The sequence below is a fragment of the Corylus avellana genome, chromosome ca5, assembly GCF_901000735.1.
Source record: "Corylus avellana chromosome ca5, CavTom2PMs-1.0".
In the NCBI taxonomy this organism is placed as follows: Eukaryota; Viridiplantae; Streptophyta; class Magnoliopsida; order Fagales; family Betulaceae; genus Corylus; species Corylus avellana.
Window position 1 is genome coordinate 29,520,803 of NC_081545.1, and position 7,867 is coordinate 29,528,669.

The window sequence follows — 7,867 nt, forward strand, 5'->3', positions numbered from 1 at the left end:
GCTCAAGGGATTTGGGCCACTTGGACCACCCCTAAGAGCCAGATCTAAAAAAATAAAAAAATTTGTTTTGGCCCTTGTGGGTGACTGGACCACCCCCAAGGGCCCTGAGGTGGCTTGGGCCACCCCAAACCAGCCTGCCTGGGGTGGAGCCACCCCATGGCCCTTGGGGGTGGCCGAACCACCTCCAAGGGCCAAACGATATATATATACTTTGGGTTTAGGGGGTGGCCGGACCACCCCATGGCACATGGGGTGGTCTGGCCACCCCCTATGGCCAAGATGGAGTGGCCAGCCACCTCTTATTTTTTTTATTTTTTGGATGGGATAGGTGTCTTATTTGTGGCCGTAAGATTTCTAAGAAAAAATCTCAGCCATAAACTAGATATTTTCCAGTCTATTATGGACCGGAGAGAATCTTATTCCTTGTTGTTGAGTTTGCCACATAATTATTGAATGAGCCTTGACACATGGACGTTCTGGTCTTAAAGAATTGAAAATCATACTTACATTCTTATTATTGGTCATTAAGTTTCTTTCTTAATTATAAAGAAGACTTGACAAGCAATAAATTAAGAATTTGGGTTTCACTTCGTCATCAAAATCATTTTTGTTGATTATTTTTATTGCTTTATAATTTTGGTGATTGTTTTGTGGGATCAAATATTACTCTTTTAAGGTGTTGTTTGGGTCTAAATTGAAATTTATGTTAGTATCAGAACCCTAATTAGTTTGCTCTGTTTGGATTAATTTTTTAAATATGATCTTTAATCCCATAATCAATGTTCAATATCAACCACAATCTCTTAATATCCAATTACACTTATTGAAAGGTTCACATGAGAGTAAAATCTTTAGACAATTGCATTGGAAACTTAATTGAAAAAGGTTGGAAACAACCAACTGCTTCTGTAGATGCATGGTCTAAGGAAGAACAAAGCCATCTTCACGGTGATTTCACCTAAAGAATTCAAACGAATCTCATAGTGTGAAATTGCCAAATGAATGACCCAGACACTGTTCAGTGTCTGGGTCAAGGCTCGGTTTTTGGGGTAAGAATTTACCCACTTTTTCCCATTTTACCCATACTTCTTCCTGATTGAAACATGCCCGTGTGTGGAATTTCCCACGCTGAATTCAGGAAAAAAGGCCAGCATCATTGGGAACCCAGTGCCCCGAAACACGCGTCTGAAGCTGCGAAGAAGGGAAAACCATTTCTGATTTCTCCCCCCCCCCACCCCTTGCGCTTTGTGTACAAAATTTCTCCCCCCTCACACGCTTTTGAAGCTGCCTAAGGGAAACCATTGCTTGGTAACCGGGTTCACCCAAACACTGTTTGGGTGCTGACTATCGCCCAGCGCAAAGCAGCCCGAGGCATCGGCAAAAGGGACCATCGGAGGGGAGACAAAAGCGTTGGCGGTGGGTGGGCCCGAAACGCGGCGGCGGAGAGGAGAAGAGGAAGCGGGGGTGGTGGGGAGGGAGAGCTTGGAGAAGCCACGGAGGATGAGGTCGTCTGGCTCGAAGAAGAGCCTCTTGGGATTAGGTTCGGAGCGGGAGGGGTCAGGGTGTCATGGGTCTTGGAAAGAGGAAGACGACGAGGGAGAGCACCATTTCATGGGGTTGGAGCCAGAACAGCCGCAAGTGGTGCAGGGTTGGTGGTTGTTGGAGTTGAAGCTGTTGAGACGGAGCAAGGCGAAGGGCAGCTCCACCGAGTCTTGGAGGTCCTCTGGGTCTGCATTCTTCAGAGACTGATTTTGTATTTCTGGTCTGCAAATCTGAAACTTTATAGGTCTACCACAGGCCACAGCCTATACGCACACTCTCTCTCTTTTGAAAGAACAGTCTCACATGCTAGCCCGTTGAATCCCACGTAAGCAATTCAATGGAAAAAACACAACGAAAACATACAAAAACAAAATCAAAATACAAAAAGCAACCCTCTCTGTCTCTTCAAAAAGCAAAAGAAAAGCTTACGTTATTCTCTGCTTCCCAATGCTTGCAAACTCAACCCTCTCTGTCTCAAAAATGAGGAAAAATTGGAATTCTGATTTTGAAGGGGGCATCAAGCATGGTGTGGTTTTTATGGCCGTGAAATCAACACCTGAAAATCAGATCAGACCATGAAATGCAGGGATAAAAATTCGATCAGACCATCTCTCATCTCTTGGCGTCATGGGTTGGAGAAATGGGCTACAAAACCAAGCCCTCATCTCTCTTGAATTCCATTTCCACACTGAACGTCCTAGCCATGGCTTGGTGGAAGTGCTTCTTCTACGGAGAGAGCGGTGGAAATGGAGAAGAGGAAAAGATGCGCCACTGTTTTTGGGTGAAACATATGAAGGGCAAAAATGTTATTTCACATTAGGAAAAGGACAAAAACAGTGTTTAGGCCTAGGTCAAGGCTGTTGCCAAACACCCCCTAAAATTTTTAAAAGTCACACGTGAAATCAAACGACGTCGTGAAATCATCGTGCAAACTAATATTTTATATTATCTCCCAACAACAGCGTCAGACTGGTGTCCTATCTCTGCAATTGGCAAGCACAGAAAAAGAGAAAAAGTCACTGCACCATCGCTTTATATTTTGACTAATCATTTTCATTTTTTCTTCTTTTACCTTTCTACAAATATTTTAGATATGATCGATCTCACAGAATTCCTAAGAAAAAAAAAGAAAAGAAAAGAAAAAGATTTTCTCGCTCTCTATACAAAACCCTGAAAAAGGAAAAATTAGACGTAGGCAATGTGGCCAGGCTAATGGTATACAGTTAAATATGGTTAAGCATCACAGAAGAGATACTGACGATGAAACTGCAATATTTACTGCAACTTTCGCAATATTTATCATTAGAGTTGCGTCCAATTTTCTTCACAAACGCAAAAGGCTAGGAAAGCCTAACTAATAAGTTTTTTATTTTTCTTTTCTTCTAGTGCATTGACGCTGGGGTTGTCAGTCTTGCTTTCTGGTAACACCTAAACAAACTCAAAATGGTCAGAAATTATGAGCAGACATGTAAATTAAGGAGTGAAAAGCTCGATTTTTTTTTTTAAAGCAAAAGAAATCATGAGATTGTTGAGTCTAGGGTCATATATAGGGCTAACAATTTAACCCGCGACATGCGAACCCGACATGAACACAACACGTAAATTCGAGTTAGGATTTACGACACGTTTAGTAAACGTGTCGTATCGTGTCAATCCGCTGGGTTCGCGGGTTGACACGTTTGACCCGTATGTGTTTTTTTTTTTTTTTTTCATTAAACATCTAAACTTAAAAGCTTTGCCTTTGATGGTTTGTAACTTTGTAAGCTTTGCCCTGTGATGATTTGGTTATTGTTTTTGAGGATTTGGTTTAGGAAGTAGAGGAAAAACTGGTTAAAAAAAAAATAATAAAACAAAACAAAAAACGAGTAACATTTGTGTAAACTATAATGTAAACTATAATGAGTTTACATTATCGTTTATTCTAGGTTCCGACACAAATGTAAACTATAATGAGTTTACATTTGTGTTGGGTCGGGTCGGTCTATAAACGAGTAACACGACACGATTTCGTGTCGTATTACCCATTTATAGACCATGTCGTGTTCGGGTTGGGCTTAAACATGTCGGGTCATAATCGGGTTGGACACGAATCCGACACGCAAACAGCACATTTTGCCGGACTCATATATACATATTTGTTAGAACCTCGAAAATAAATGGTAACAAAAATTAAGAAAACAGAAAGAAAGAAACCATTGCGCACAGATCTAAAATAAGAACCATTTATTCGAATTTTCCCATAGTTTATATATAGGTAAATCATATATATATGCCAAAGGATGGATTTCTGTGACCTAATGCTTCAATTTTTTATTTTTTTTTTAAGGAGGAAAAGGACATTGATGATCTCAAATCAATTGCAGGTTCATTAATTTTGTGCAAGCATGGCGAAACTTCAGAAGGAAGTGACTAGCTAGAAAACAATAGGTTTCTACAAAAGGTGCAAGTAGTCCATGTAGAATATGTTCTTGCCTTAATTGGCAATCAAGAATCACTGAATAAGACAAGAGAAAACTTTTTTTTTTTTAAAAAAAAAATCATTCACATATTTCATTAACTAATAGTAAAAACTTCACAACATTTAGTCACGCATTGATGAACTTCTTCTATATGAACTACTTCATTTATTACAGAAAGTGCTAGCTTTGCAAGCATAATTATATGAGCGGCTTCATTGGTCTCCCTTTTTTCTACATTATCCAATTATTAATAAACGTATTAGGGCTTCAAATAACCAGTTATATGGCCGTAAAGAAGCAGTAGAAGCTTGGCCTTAGCATCACCATATATATATATGGTCCACCCATATATGGACCATATGATATAGGTATTGAAAAAGAATTGAGATCTAATTGTTATAATTTCTTCAAGCGGAACAAAAACAAAATTAAAAATATTGTGGCATCTCATGCATAATCTATTCAAGGGAATTTTGATGGAATATTAATATAGTCTTGGCATTTTTTCAAGATCAATCTCATCTTTCTAGCTATGAGAAAGACATGTGGCCTCAGTTTCCATTGAATTGCCAAGACCAAGAGCAATCAGAGAGAAAACTTGAAAATCTGGCCTGGATTATTCGCTGTATGCATATGCAATAATGCAAGAGTGGTGGATATAAATGGACCATGCTTTTGACTGGTCTAGGATTAGGATTTGATCCAAAATAATGCTTATTTGCATGAGATAAAAAATTAAAAAAATAAATAAATAAAAATTCCTAATTGAAAGAGGGAAAATGGTTACAAGAGAGGGTCATTTCCATTCCTGATCCGAATGGAAGAGAGAATAGGAAACCCTGTGAGAATGCTTCAAAAAACATGATTGGAAGCAGCCCATTTAAAGCATGTGCCTTAAAGTTGGCACATCGGGAGATTTTCAAAGTACTCCAACTTTGAAAAGAAGATAAGACTAAACTAATATTCGAAATACAATTAGCAAAAGACCAACAATGAAAAAGAGGCGGGTTATTCACAACCAAAACCACAATAAGCGCATCACCTTCCAAAGATAGACAACCAAGACTCAAAGATGCAGCTAAACGAATAGCCAAAAGAGCTGCAAAAGCTTCACCCTGTAAAACATCAGTGAAAGAGAGTTTATGAGTAGCCGTCGCCAAGATGATCCCCATATCATTGCTAATCACTGCGGCAGCCACTGCAAAAGACCCCCTACTAGCAACATCAAAACCGGCTTTAAAACAGCCCACTGCCGGAGGCATTCACAAAGAAGGAAGGGCTATGTTTCTCCAACTCCAAGCAGAAATGTGATGATTCAAATTCAAAGAAATTTGAATAATAGCTTTACTAGGATGTTGATTTGAATATTAACAACACAATGTTGGCATGCAACCAGACAGTTGATTTCAGTACTGGAGGGAATCACCCCTTATTATATATACCTGAACACTGAACTAACTCTTCAGTTATACAATAACTTAAATGATAATTCCACGTCAAGGGTTAGTGATGATTTAATATAGTTTCAAAACAAATTTCCTAAATTTGAATTTTGCTTTCGTAATTTAACTCTATTTCAATTAAAATAATTTATATGTTATTTAGTGATCCCACACTTAAAAAATATTAAAATAGTAATTTAAACTTTTAGAATAACTACTTTCAGCAACCAACCACTGCCAACAACCAAAAAAGTTATGACTATATATGATGGTGATAATAACAAAGACAAAAGAAGGGGAGAATTCATGATCCTTACCTATATATATATATATATATATATATATAAGAAAAAGGCATTGGTCCATCTTCCTGCATCTAATGTTTAATGGGGGCATACTTTTGGATAAGGAGTGAGAGAGGCGCAGCCATCAAGAGCACAATTTCCCAGAGCACATAAATACTTCATAAATGACATATTCAGATTTGTCCAGAATTGCATATATATATATATATATCAGATTAGCTCTACATATGCACTCTTGGGAACCAACAAAAATAAAGTGTTGTTCTTATGATGATGAAATAAGAACAACAACAACACTGACCCAAAATCGGTTTAAATGATTTTGGTTTAACTGAAGAACAAAAAATAGATAGTTTTAACTGATTTAATCTCGGGTTTCATGGGTTAATTTCCGATGTTTGTTTGGCCTTGATTTTCATCATGCTTTGAAATTCAGGATTAAATAGATTTTGTTGTAAATCTTGTTAATTAATATCAGTGTAAAGGCCTAGGGAAAAAAATAAAAATAAAAATAAAAAAAAATAAAAAAGAATATGTAAGTCATGATGCTTTAAACCTTCCCTTTTTTATGTATTTGCTCAGGGAAAAAAAAAAAAAAAAAAAAAAGTCATGAACTTAATTAGGAATTAAACAAGGACTAAAACCCAGGCTGCTGGCCGGCTATCTAGGTTAAAGGGGTCCAATCAAATTTCTCTTTGCATCGAATTCTAATTATATATATTCAGTCATGATTTTCTTTAAGTTTTCTGGGATTTAAATTTGATATAATTAAGAATCTATTAACACGAAAAGCTGATCATTTGAATACATATTAATTAACAACAAGCTAAGCAATAGCTCTCTCGTCAGCAAGCAATCAGGGGGATAGAGAAATTTTGTGAGGGGGGAGATGATATATGCGCATACAAAAACATTCCTAGCTATTAGGCTATAAACATAAATTCACATACAAATTAATCTAACTTTGGGTACTTATGTGATGGACGATCAATTAACTCATGTAACCCAATATATGGTACCAATCACTAGCCTGAAAAACAATCTAACCTATAGTTTTCAGGGCTAGCCAGCTCTAGAGCTAGAGCATGTTGATAAGATGCCACGGTTTCCCCAGCACGTCCATTAATATAAACCTGCAGAGAAAGAATAGAAAACAATATTTCAGTGGGATCTCTAGTTAATTATAATTAGCATATATAATATTGGTGTTTAGAGATCTCAAAATAGATCTCAACAAAACTGTAGAATTTGAATAATAGTAATACTAAAAAATAGTAGGGCTAGCTTATGGAGAGATAACTGAAGCATAGAATTAATCAGCATATATATATAGAGGGCATAAAAAGATATATACTTTCACAACATATATATGAATTAGTTGATCAAGAGAGAGGGGCTGAGGGTGATGACAGAAGAATAGAGAGCACGAAGGATTGAGATGCTGCAGTTCCATGCATTTCATGATCATCTGTGCTCTCTATCTTCTGTCAACAACATCGATCGATCACCAGTGCCTCCTCTATTTAAAAACCAAATTAATTTTTGTTAAAGATTAATTAATACACATTTCAGAAGCTTCGGATAGCCTGAAGGAGTACTTCTTCCAAGTACCCTTTTCCTATGGGAGAAATTAAAGATGAGGAGATATCGGTAGAGAGGAGATCTAGAGAGAGAGAGAGAGTTGGCTGTGGGGGTGTGGAAGAAGTGAATGTTTCGGATGGAGTACTAAGAGACTACCCAGCACCTCTATTTATAGTGAAATAGTTATGCCTATTCCCAGCCCTCTGGCTCCTCTCGCGAGATATGTATGAATGAATAAAATATGTCACCCACATATATAATAAAATTCATGATAATCTATATCACACTTTTCCAAAAATATTTACGATTAACCATATATGCCATATGATCATTCATGGACCATGGTAAATGGATATATTAATTGACTCCATGTTAATATAGACGCTAAATTACCATTTATTTTAAAAGTTTAAGTGATGAGAAATGTTAAATTTAATTATTTAATTAACATTTTCTCTTACGTGTGAGACCAAACAGTACTACATAGAATATTTTCATTAAAATAAAAAATAAACTATAGAGTCAATGTTCAAATTCC